Below are 13,242 nucleotides of genomic sequence, written 5' to 3' on the forward strand. Positions count from 1 at the left end.
TCAGATTTTTGTTTAGACAGTTATTATTCTCTGTGTTTTCGGAAATGAGTTTGAAATATTCGATTATATGTTAAATCGCATCCATTTTGAGATGCTCTATATTATCATAGACACACACACGTGCGTGCGTGCACGCATACAATGTTTTCTTAAAAGCTACGGACGCATTACTTGAAAGTTTAAACGTACGTGACTTGTGACGAAACAGATACGTATCAACAGTTAAACTCCGTAAAATCAATTACATGCTTCATTACAACAAATGGACACCATCTGCATGTCTTTGGAGATTAAGGTAAGTTCGTTTCTACCTTTGGAAGCTGCCAAACTGTCGCCAAATGTTCAGCAACTCGTCAATAAGATGAAGCATTGACTTCCCACATGATAAGAAGTAAGATTACAGATCCGAAGAAGGAAGTTTGGAATGTAACAATGTGAATAGAAGTTTGATGGTCTCAAATGCCCAGGATATCGACATGACGTAGAAGTATCAACTAACAATAAGGAGAATGAGTATACGCTGCCTGTTTCGATTGATCACGAGCAATCAACACAGCGAATATTCAGCCAAGAGTATAAGAACTTCGTGTCAAGTCAAACATTCCGTTATGTATTCTCCTGGGGATGCTAGTGTCACTGCGCGTTGGAAGAGCCTCTGTAGTCTCCTGAAGAAATGGAATGACGCCGGTGACAAATTCAACCTTTTAGGAAAAGAGATCTGCGAGGAGTACTCGGATTGCTCAACTGGAGGACCAGCAAGCTCGAATAACAAATGTGTTGGAACACCGGTTCGGCAAACAATTTTTGCTTATCGAAAATTACCAACGCAACTTATACCCCACCAAGAATAAAAGAGTTTAATTTTCATCAGGAATTGTTCTTGACCAAACATACCACCTTCTACACATATTGAATTTTGGGTACCTCAGTAATTTTCTATGTGCACCTCCTATTTCGCGCCACTATTTAACTTGCTTGTTCAGTGCTTTAATTCACCAAATGTAAGGAAAAAATACGGAAATTTGTGGTAAGATCTTATGGGACCAAACTGCTGAGGTCATCAGTCCCTAAGCTTACACACTACTTAATCTAAGCCAGCCGCTGTGGCCGAGCGGTTCTAGGCGCTTGGATCCGGAACCGCGCTGCTGCTGCGGTCGCAGGTTCGAATCCTGCCTCGGGCATTGATGTGTGTAGATGTTAAGTCCCATAGTACTTAAAGCCATGTGAACCATTTTTAAACTTAATCTAACTGAAACTAACTTACGCTACTGACTACACTCACTACCCCGCGCGGCCCAAATGTAAGAGCACAAGCGTTCAGAAGATGTTTTTGTCTTCATATCAGACATGATAAAAGCGACCGTGCTAATTAAATGTTAGTATAGCTAGTATTTTATGGTAATTAACACTGAAAAGGAGCTAATGGTTGTCTTATCATTTTCAGGCTCGTAGCGAACGTCAGCCACCGTTGAACGCTGTGGTTTTGTCTAATCTTGGTAAGTAAATTTCTATGATTTAATACCTGCTTTTCCGTATCCATTCTTTCAACCTCTGTTGTAGCAGATCGCTGTTTCCCATCTCTGTAACTGAACCATCATATTTGAACGGTGAAGGTCATCAAGCAGTGTATAATTTTGTGAACTACTATGATAACAGCATATAGAAAACTCTCATTGTCTTTGCTTCTAGCGACACAAAATCTATTTGTATTCTTGTTTTTCTTAATCGAACTACCTTTACTTCAGGAGTTCGCTGCACCATTAGTCAAAAGCTTTTTATTTAGGAGAGTGGAAATACAGTTTCTGATAAAATAGCAGCTACCTCTTTGAACAGCTGTATGCTGCGCTCCGTTTGGTCATTGACCCGACTTCCGATATCGTGTTCAGTTATGCACCCTACCCACTAGGGACTAATGATCACATTAATTATTCCGCCTGACCCACGTGTTAGTCGAGGCAGTCGTCATAGCTGTCCCCACTTAAACTTCATTACATACAGAGCATATGCTCGGATTGGGGGAATAAAATCAGCTGTGTGCATTTCGAAGGAATCAATCCGATATTTGCCTTAGCGATTTAGGGAAGTCACCAAAAAACTTAATCTGGATAGCAGGACCGATATTTGAACCGCAGTCCAGAATACGAGTCAACTGTCTTACCCCTGCGCCACCTCGCTCGGAAAAAAGTGCCCGCTGTTAACTGCTGTCACTGATCCACTGCTGGCCCAAACATGAACAACCAATTATACCACAACAACAACTCTTATCGTGTGTCAAAAAAAAAGTTCAAATGTGTGTGAAATCTTATGGGGCTTAACTGCTAAGGTCATCAGTCCCTAAGCTTACGGCCGGCCGGGGTGGCCGAGCGCTTCTAGGGGCTTCAGTCTGGAGCCGTGCGACCGCTACGGTCGCAGGTTCGAATCCTGCCTCGGGCATGGATGTGTGTGATGTCCTTAGGTTAGTTAGGTTAGTAGTTCTAAGTTCTAGGGGACTGATGACCTCAGATGTTGAGTCCCATAGTGCTCAGAGCCATTTGAACCATTTGAACCTAAGCTTACACACTGCTTAACCTAAATTATCCTAAGGACAAACACACACACCCATGCCCGAGGGAGGACTCGAACCTCCGCCGGGACCAGCCGCACAGCCCATGACTGCAGCGCCTTAGACCGCTCGTATCGAGTGTCGTAATTACATCTGATTTTCCCCTGGTGTATCACTTAGGTTTTATGTCAAGAATACGGAATAGAATTCTTTGTGAGAAATTCAGGTTTAGTACTTTAAATATTTCGTGGGTAGAAAGAAAGGGGCAATGGTAGCCTAGCGGGTACAGCACTTGACTCTGACCTCGAACGCACCGTGCTCAACCCTAGGTGGGGGCGGCAATTTTTCCTCCAGGGCGGCTCCAGGTCCACTTAGTGTGCCATAAAAATGATTACGGGGGATGTTTCCCGGGGTTAAAAGGTGGCCAAGGCCAGGGTCTCCCACCCTTCCCCGCCTATTACTGCGGCGGACACTTCAACTGCAGTCAGGCCGATAGTCATCTCACGAGTCTCGCGCCACAGACTTTATCGTACCGGAAAAAACCTAAAGACATTTGCAAGATGTCTACATCTACATCTACATGACTACTCTGCAATTCACATTTAAGTGCTTGGCACAGGGCTCATCGACCCACTATCATACTGTCTCTCTACCATTCCACTCCCGAACAGCGCGCGGGAAAAACGAACACCTAAACCTTTCTGTTTGAGCTCTGATTTCTCTTATTTTATTTTGATGATCATTCCTACCTATGTAGGTTGGGGTCAACAAAATATTTTCGCATTCGGAAGAGAAAGTTGGTGACTGAAATTTCGTAAATAGATCTCGCCGCGACGAAAAAAGTCTTTGCTTTAATGACTTCCATCCCAACTCGCGTATCATATCTGCCACACTCTCTCCCCTATTACGTGATAATACAAAACGAGCTGCCCTTTTTTTCACCCTTTCGATGTCCTCGGTCAATCCCACCTGGTAAGGATCCCACACCGCGCAGCAATATTCTAACAGAGGACGAACGAGTGTAGTGTAAGCTGTCTCTTTAGTGGACTTGCATCTTATAAGTGTCCTGCCAATGAAACGCAACCTTTGGCTCGCCTTCCTCACAATATTATCCATATGGTCTTTCCAACTGAAATTGTTTGTAATTTTAACACCCAGGTACTTAGTTGAATTGACAGCCTTGAGAATTGTACTATTTATCGAGTAATCGAATTCGAACGGATTTCTTTTGGAACTCATGTGGATCACCTCACACTTTTCGTTACTTAGCGTCAACTGCCACCTGCCACACCATACAGCAATGTCGTAGGTAACTTGGTTCTATAGTGATTAACTTCCGCCGGCCGAAGTGGCCGTGCGGTTCTAGGCGCTGCAGTCTGGAACCGCGAGGCCGCTACGGTCGCAGTTTCAAATCCTGTCTCGGGCATGGGTGTGTTTCATGTCCTTAGGTTAGTTAGGTTTAACTAGTTCTAAGTTCTAGGTGACTAATGACCTCAGAAGTTGAGTCCCGTAGTGCTCAGAGCCATTTGAACCATTTTTGATTAACTTCCTTGTGTTATTATACACCACTCTGTCAGTTCCTAGAAGTAACAATTTTTAGATGTATTTTTTTATTATTATTATTAATGGCTTTCGGGAGGTGCCCATTCAGTCAGCTCAACAGTGGAATGTTAATTATGACAATACGAAAGTAAGGACGACACAATAGCCAAGACCAAACGGAGAAAATTTCCGACCCGGTCGAGAATCGAACCCAGGCCCCTTAGCTTGGCAATCCGCCGCGTTGACCGAGCAGCCAACGAGGTGGAATTTTTGAGAAGTAGACATGATAATGCGCCTCGGAGCAGTTGTGTCGCACACGGATTGATAGAGGGACTGCGAGACCCTCACCGCTGTCGTGTTATCGACGTGTCGCAAGAGAACCTCGGACTCTCGGCTTGCAGCCTCAGTTATCGCTTGCCAATTCCAACGGTCCAGCGGCGTGCCTGCGTGCCAGCCCACACCAGCGCGCCGAGGTTTTTGGCTGCCAGCAACGGAGCCCGACCCGCGGTAACGGTACACGCTTCTGGCCACTGCGCAGCCGGTCTCCCATCTTCCTGCAGCTGCTGTAACAATTACTATTTACCAACTCATTTTGTAACTGCTGCGCATCCGATCAGAGTTTATAGAATCTAAAACATGGGGCCTGCTGACAGAGGCCTCCGGTGGTTCACACGCAATAGATCAGACTTGCATCTAAGAGGATAACATGACAGACTCGAAACGTCTGCTGTATAGCGACTCCAGAACGAATGCCGTGGACTAAACGAATCAGTAATCGTAACAGTGAAATCACAGGCTATACGTTTGTAACTATGGAAGAACAACGCATCGGTGCGAAGTGCTGTAGTAAGTTTAATTTACCGAAACCTAAGCTTAGTCAATGAAGTAAGACGTTTATTCGTTTTATATAGTTATGGTATCTAGTTATATTATTTTCCCTCCGAATAGAAAGGTCGGAAAGGAACAACTACAAGTTGTGGCAGGTGGCAGTTGACGCTAAATAACGAAAAGTGTGAGGTGATCCACATGAGTTCCAAAAGAAATCCGTTCGAATTCGATTAATCGATAAATAGTACAATTCTCAAGGCTGTCAATTCAACTAAGTACCTGGGTGTAAAAATTACAAACAACTTCAGTTGGAAAGACCACATAGATAATATTGTGAGGAAGGCGAGCCAAAGGTTGCATTTCATTGGCAGGACACTTAGAAGATGCAACAAGTCCACTAAAGAGACAGCTTACACTATACTCGTTCGTCCTCTGTTAGAATATTGCTGCGCGGTGTGGGATCCTTACCAGGTGGGATTGACCGAGGACATCGAAAGGGTGCAAAAAAGGGCAGCTCGTTTTGTATTATCGCGTAATAGGGGAGAGAGTGTGGCAGATATGATACGCGAGTTGGGATGGAAGTCATTAAAGCAAAGACGTTTCTCGTCGTGGCTAGATCTATTTACGAAATTTCAGTCACCAACTTTCTCTTCCGAATGCGAAAATATTTTGTTGAGCCCAACCTACATAGGTAGGAATGATCATCAAAATAAAATAAGAGAAATCAGAGCTCGAACAGAAAGGTTTAGGTGTTCGTTTTTCCCACGCGCTGTTCGGGAGTGGAATGGTAGGGAGATAGTATGATTGTGGTTCGATGAACCCTCTGCCAAGCACTTAAATGTGAATTGCAGAGTAATCATGTAGCTGTAGATGTAGATGTAGATTTTTGTAGTCGCTGGAAATTGACTATTAAAATAAACTAGCAGTATATCTTGTTTTGTTTCCAGGCTTCAGTTTCCATGCAACCCATTTATAGTGGAGATTAGTTTGGCTCCGTTATGAGAGACTAATGCAATTAGAACATTCCACAGAATGTAGCGCCTTTACCAATTTTAATTTATTCCAACAGATGTGTTTTTTTACTTATTCCCGATAATTTTACCCATTTCCGATCATTTTACAGTGAATTCTTATTGATGACGTATACATAATATTTCTCAGTCGGTACGGAATCGATGTAGACATGCTTCGTGATGAATGTTGCCTACGCTAGTTGACATGGAAACATCTAGCTTATTGTGTGGAAGAGTTCTTGACACTTAAGACGATTATCACGTGCAAGTCTTCTGCTCTAGATTGTATACCAATTAGTTTCCTTCCAGAGCCTGCTGATACAAATAGCTCCATACTGATACAACCGCTTCCTCGACGATAGATCCGTACCTAAAGATTGGGAAAGGGGCACAGGTCACACTAATACTCAAGAAAGAAAATAAGAGTAATCTGCCGAATGACAGGCCCATGTTACTGACGTCGAATTTTGGAGTATAAACTGTGTTCTAGCATAATGGATTACACCGAAGAAGACGATCTATTGACATACAGTCAGAACGGGTTCAGAAAATATTGTGCCTGTGAAACGCAATTAGCTCTTTATTCTCACGAAGTAATAAGCGCCATCGACAGGGGATCTCAAATTGATTCCATATTTCTAGATCTTCAGAAGTCTTTTGATGGCATTCCTCACAAGAGGCTTCAAATCAGACTGCGTGCCTCTGTAGCATCTTCTCAGCTGTGCTCCTGGATTGATGATTTTCTGTCAGAAAGTTCATAGTTTGTAGTAAATAACGCGCAGTTCTCTGGTAAAACAGAAATGATATCTGGCGTTCCCCGAGACATTCTTAAAGGCCCTTTGCTGTTTATAATTTATATAAACGATTTAGGAGACAATATGAACAGCCGATTTCGGATGATGCTGTCATTTACCGTCTATTAAAGTCATCACAAGGTCAAAACCAATCACAAAATTATTTAAACAATATATCTGTATAGTACGAAATGTGGAAATTGACTCTAAATAATAAAAAGTGTGAGGACATCCCATGGGTATTAAAAGAAATCCACTGTATTTCGATTACACGATAGATCACACAAATCTAAAGGCTGTCAGTTCAACAAAATTCATAGGGATTATAATTACGAACAACTTAAACTGGAACGATCACGTAGAAAATGTTATGGGTTAGGCGAACCAAAGACTGTATTTTGTTGGCAGGACACTTGGAAGATGCAACAGATCTGTTAAATAGACTGCGTACACTACGTTATTCCGTCCTCTTCTGTAATTTTGCTGCGTGGTATGGGATTCTTACCAGGATTGATGGAGGACGTCGAAAAAGTTCAAAGAAAAGTAGCTCGTTTCAGATTATCGTGAAATAGGGGAGAGAGTGTGACGGATATGATATGCGTGTTGGGGTGGCAATCGTCACAACAAAGGCGTTTTTCGCTGCGGCGAGATATTTTCACAAAATGTCAGTCTGTAACTTTATCTCTCGGATTCGAAAGTATTTTGCTGACGCCCATCTACATAAAAATAAAATAAAAGCTCGCACCGGAAGATTAAGTGTCCCTTTTTCCCACGGGCTGTTTGAGAGTGGGACGGTGCGTAAATAATCTGAAAGTGGCTCAATGTATCCTCAGCCATGCAGGTAAGTGTGAATAGCAAATTCGTAATGCAGTAGATGTAGATACTGCAGTCCTTGAAATTCCGTGTCTTTCGTAGATTTACAAAGAAAGTTGAAGACAGTGTCCTTGACTTTTCGAATTACTAAAGGACACCTGTTCATTTCAACGTCCACTGGATGTTTTGTAATCAGCGGGTACTACGAGACAGTATTTTATCATCATTATAAATCATTGGCAGTTTATTTTCACGTACATTCTAGATATTCGGATGGCTCTTTCACGACACTAATAGTAGTCACAGCCGTGTGACAGCGAAAGAAGAATTCCTGTTGGTAGCAGAGTCAAAAGTAAAAGTAGTATCATACTCAGGGAATGAGCGTAGGAGCGCACATGCAGGAATCCTGCATCGCCGTTCTAGGCAAGGTCAGAGTGGAGGTGGTTTGCTATTGTCTTCCTACGACCTGTTATGAAATGTCAAGTTTGTATTTCTGTGTTTGTATGGCTGTGATGAGTGTTTGTACAGTGTAGTGGTCGGGTTGTGTTGTTTGGATGAAGAGAAGGGAGAGGGCCAAACCCGCTGCCGACACAAAACCTATTCCTCTCGAATATCAGCAAGGGGTTCGCTGACCTTAACGTCACCATACGATGGACGGATCACTATCAGCAGTGCTACTCGCCCTTACTTCGTGTTACACTGCGAAGAGCTTTGGAATTCAATCCAGAACATTGGTGCAGAGGCTAGTGAACAGGAACTTTACGCCAACGCCTCTCTTCCCCTCGCCGGCGAAATGCTGGTAGTGAAAATTTTGCATTATTAGGATTCGAACCAGCTTACCTTCGCGTCCAGCGGCACCGCACAATCGATCTCAGCTACGGAGACGGGTAACTAACAGTAGAGTATTCCAGTCAAAATGTATGCGCACCGCATAGGCACAAAAGATTTTGAACAGTATCGTATGGAGTGTTACTTCGGGGAAAAAGTAACATTTCGTCATAATAATATTATTAATTTATTAATTCAGGAAATAAAGCCATGTAAGCATCTCCAGTTTATCGTCTGGAAAGAAGTCGTTTAACGTGCCGTAGTCACGTGTATACAAAATAACCTTTTCACACTCGCTACTCTGCCATTAAATTACATTCTTCGGCTTTCCATTTCGCACCGATCAGGGCAAGTACACTATGTGATCAAAAGTATCCGGACACCCCCAAAAACATATATTTTACTTATTAGGTGCATTGTGCTGTCACCTACTGCCAGGTACTCCATATCAGCGACCTCAGTAGCCAGACAGCGTGAGAGAGCAGAATGGGACGCTCCGCGGGACTCACGGACTTCGAACGTGGTCAGGTGATTGGGTGTCACTTGTGTCATACGTCTGTACGCGAGACTTCCACACTCCTAAACATCCCTAGGTCCACTGTTTCCGACGTGACAGTGAAGTGGAACCGTGAAAGAACACGTACAGCCCAAAACGTACAAGCCGACCTCGTCTGTTGACGGACTGAGACCGCCGGTAGTTGAAGAAGGTCGTAATGTGTAATAGGCAGACATCTATCAAGACCAGCACACAGGAATTCCAAACTGCTTCAGGATCCACTGCAAGTACTATGACAGTTAGACGGGAGGTGTGAAAACTTGGATTTCATGGTCGAGCGGCTAACTCATAAGCCACACATCACGCCGGTAAATGCCAAACGACGTCCGCTTGGTGTAAGGAGAGTAAACATTGAGCGACTGAACAGTGGAAAAATGTTGTGCGGAGTGACGAATCACGGTACACAATGTGGCGATCCGATGGCAGGGTGTGGGTATGGCGAATGCCCGGTGAACGTCATCTGCCAGCGTGTGTAGTGCCAACAGTAAAATTCGGAGGCGGTGGTGTTATGGTGTGGTCGTGTGTTTCATGGAGAGTACTATCACAGCACAGGCCTACATTGATGTTTTAATCACCTTCTTGCTTCCTACTGTTGAAGAGCAATTCGGGGATGACGATTGCATCTTTCTACACGATCGAGCACCTGTTCATAATGCACGGCATTACACGACAATAACATCCCTGTAATGGACTGGCTTGCACAGAGGCCTGACCTGAATCCTGTAGAACACCTTTGGAATGTTTTGGAACGCCGACTTCGTACCAGGCCTCACCGACCGACATCGATACCTCTCCTCAGTGCAGCACTCCTGGGCTGCCATTCCCCAAGAAACCTCACAGTACCTGATTGAAAGTATGTCTGCGAAAGTGGAAGCTGTCATCAAGGCTAAGGATGGGCCAACACTACATTGAATTCCAGCATTACCGATGGAGGGCGCCACGAACTTGTAAGTCATTTTCAGCCAGGTGTCTGGGTACTTCTGATCACACAGTGTAGTTATAAAGATTCTCTCAGGTCATAGTCCCAGTAGTTAGCCGGCCGCGGTGGTCTCGCGGTTAAGGCGCTCAGTCCGGAACCGCGCGACTGCTACGGTCGCAGGTTCGAATCCTGCCTCGGGCATGGATGTGTGTGATATCCTTAGGTTAGTTAGGTTTAAGTAGCTCTAAGTTCTAGGGGACTGATGACCACAGAAGTTAAGTCCCATAGTGCTCAGAGCCATTTGAACCATTTTTGAACCCAGTAGTTATCTCTCAGGTCATAGTCCCAGTACAGAAATGTCCAGTTCCATTTTCCAACAGCACCAGCTGGGTGTAAATGCTCAGTTGTGATGCGACCTCGGTACGCCGTCACAAACGAAAGAAGACAGGAACTGAGAGTGGGGCAGGGAGTGAAAGTGAGAGAGCTCTGCTGGGGCAGTGGCCACAGCCGCAGCTGGTGCGCGTGTTTGTCGTGCGTATCGCCTGCCGACAAGAATTGGCCGCGATAACGGCTGATAGCGAGCTGCGCGACATCTCGCACTGACCGCTCTGCAATATTCTGCACGCTAATGGCCCAGGCGACAAAACTGTCGTCTCGCCAATCACACGGAGGTAAAGGTTCACCATGTTGCTGTTGTGGTCTTCAGACCGTAGAATGACTCGATGCAACTCTCCAAACTAGTCGTCCCTCTGCAAGCATCTTCCTTTGTGCTTAACTGCTGCAACCTACATTCAATTCAACTTGCTTACTGTAGTCAAGCCGTGGTCTCCTTCTTCAGTATTTACCATAGGCACTTCTCTCCATTACCTAACTGTCAATTCCTTAATGCCTCAGGTGGTGTTCCGTCAACCGCAACCGATCCCTTCTGTTAGTCAAGTTGTGCCATAAATATCTTTTTTCCCCATTTCAGTTCATTAGTTCCTCATTAATTATTTAATCTGCTCATTTAATCTTCAGCATTCCTCTGTTGGAATTTCAAAAGTTTCAATTCTCTTCTTGCATGAATTATTTATCGATTACACCGCCCTTCCGTACAAGGCTACTTAACAGACAAATACCTTCAGAAAAAACTTGCTAACGCCTTAAATTTGTTTTCTATGTTAGCAAATTGCCGTTTTTCAGAAGTGCTTTTCTTGCGTCAGTCTTCATTTTACATCCTCTGTACTACGCCCATCGTCAATTATTTTGCTGCCCAAATAACAACATTTATCGAATGCTTTTAGTGACTCATTTCCAAATCTAATTTCCTAAGCATCGCCTGATTTAATTCGACTACACTCCAGTACCTTTCTTTTACATTTTTTGATTTTCATCTCATAACCTTTCATCAATACACTATCCATTCCTTTCAGCTGCTCTTCCATATCCAATTCCGTCTCTGAAAGAATTGCATTGTCATAGTCAAACCTCAAAGCTTTAATTTCTGCCACCTGAACTTTAGTTCCCTTTCCAAATGTTTGCATGGTTTCCTTCACTGCTTGCTCAGTGTACAGACCGATTAACATGAAGGGTAGGCTACAACACTGTCTCAGTCCCTTCTCATATATGGCTTCCCTTTCATGCCGTTCAACTGTTATAACTGTAGTCTGGTCTCTGTAGAATTTATAGATAACCTTTCGCTTCTGGTAGTTTATATCTGCTGTCTCCAGAATTTGAAAGACAATATTCCAGTCAACATTGTCGAAGGCTTTGTCTAAGCTTATAAATGCTGCAAACACAGGTAAATGGAAAATATATGTAATGTGATCTACTGTAAACTAACGATTAGAATGAGATACTGAAGTAAAACTGCAAACGTCATATCTCCTAAAAAATAATTACGTACAATTTAATAGAAGTTAACGGGAGTAAAAGCTACATCTCAGCATTAGAAAAGCTTATCACTGCCAAACCATTGAACACGTGTGTGTGTGTGTGTGTGTGTGTGTGTGTGTGTGTGTGTGTCTGTCTGTCTGTCTCCTAGTGAATGGAACAAAGGTGGTCATGCACGAGCAGCTACAGAATAGCAGGAATATCCCGCAGGCGCAAACGCTCGAGAGAAATCGTGACATTCATAACGCCATAAAATATTTCATCTGCCACCGATGTGCGCTGTATAGCCATTTATGAGACCACATGGTCATACGATAGAGTGATTTGGGTAATCCATAAAGCACAGGAAACAGGGTGTCCAAACTAAGAGGGTATGGAAAAATATTACTTCTTGATACTGTTACGGATGCGGTTCTCGTTAAGAAATCACGTGTGGCAGACTATCGGCAGGAGAACAAAACAAACATGCACAACTGAAAGCGCGTAAATGATGTTCCTTCTCCCTTCTGCTTTTTTTTCGTATTTCAGATATAATCAGACAGAGACTTGCACGAAGTGGTTTCTGAGGACATTAATTCTCGCTTCATACAGAATAGCTAATCACTCGGAAACAGATCATTAGTTTTTGCTTGTCAACATTCAGTTATTTTACTTGACGTGAACAACATTTAAACACACTTTGGACCAGGCGTAACTTATTGCTCCGAATAATTTGTGGGAAATATCATAGCATTTCTTTCTCATAACTGAGTGTGCATTAATTGAGAGTATTTTCTTTAATTGTTAACGTTTATATTGCTCTTACGGTCTTATTAAATGTGTAATTGTTACTTTGGATTTATAGATCACCTGTTGCGCAATCCAAGTATTTCGATATGTATTTACGCAACACGCGTTTTAACCATTAATCATAAAAACATCATCAATGGAGAATACTGTGGACTCTTACATTTGTAAGAGTGGCAACGTACCTACTATTCAGTTACAGCAATTTGCCTCTTTACTCTCCCAGAGCGTAACAAGTGATAACATGTTTACTGTTCAGTTATAGTAACTTGCCTCTTTATTCTCCCACAGCGTAACTAAACTCAGGTGTACTTTTCCACCGCAAGGGATGTGACATCGATGTCGGCCACCCGCCGTGTATCGCATAGAAATAAACGTAACTGAAAGCAGCAGTATTCATTATTGTTAGTGATGGTTGCAGACATACCGTTTATAATTGAGAGATTTCCATAGTGTATTCTAAACATGCTGTGCTGGTGCGGGAGGTGTTACATTTCAACGGCGCTCACACAATCCTTCTAGTGAGATGGCTCAGACTTTAAGGAACTAGACTCACATTCGGAAATGGTGGATTTCATAATTCTGTCCAGCCATCTAGATTTAGGTGTTCAGTGGTTTCCGTAAATCATTAAACAGAATTTCAGGGTGGTTCCTTTGAAATGTCACAGCACGTTTCCTGTTCTGTCTTTGCCCAGCCAAAACCTGTGCTCTGTCTCCAATGACCTCGTCGTCGACGGATGTTAAACTCC

General features: G+C 43.3%; 1 long non-coding RNA gene across 2 annotated transcripts in view; it reads left to right on the forward strand.

Moving 5' to 3' along the window:
• LOC126184743 (uncharacterized) overlaps nucleotides 1-13,242 on the forward strand; it is a 555,678-nt gene that overhangs the window by 303,651 nt on the left and 238,785 nt on the right. For both annotated transcript variants that reach the window (XR_007536869.1, XR_007536870.1), the window contains exon 3: nucleotides 1,445-1,496. This is a non-coding gene — a long non-coding RNA (uncharacterized LOC126184743). The remainder of the gene's footprint in view (nucleotides 1-1,444; nucleotides 1,497-13,242) is intronic.

Source organism: Schistocerca cancellata, chromosome 4 (genome assembly GCF_023864275.1).
Source record: "Schistocerca cancellata isolate TAMUIC-IGC-003103 chromosome 4, iqSchCanc2.1, whole genome shotgun sequence".
Classification (NCBI taxonomy): domain Eukaryota; kingdom Metazoa; phylum Arthropoda; class Insecta; order Orthoptera; family Acrididae; genus Schistocerca; species Schistocerca cancellata.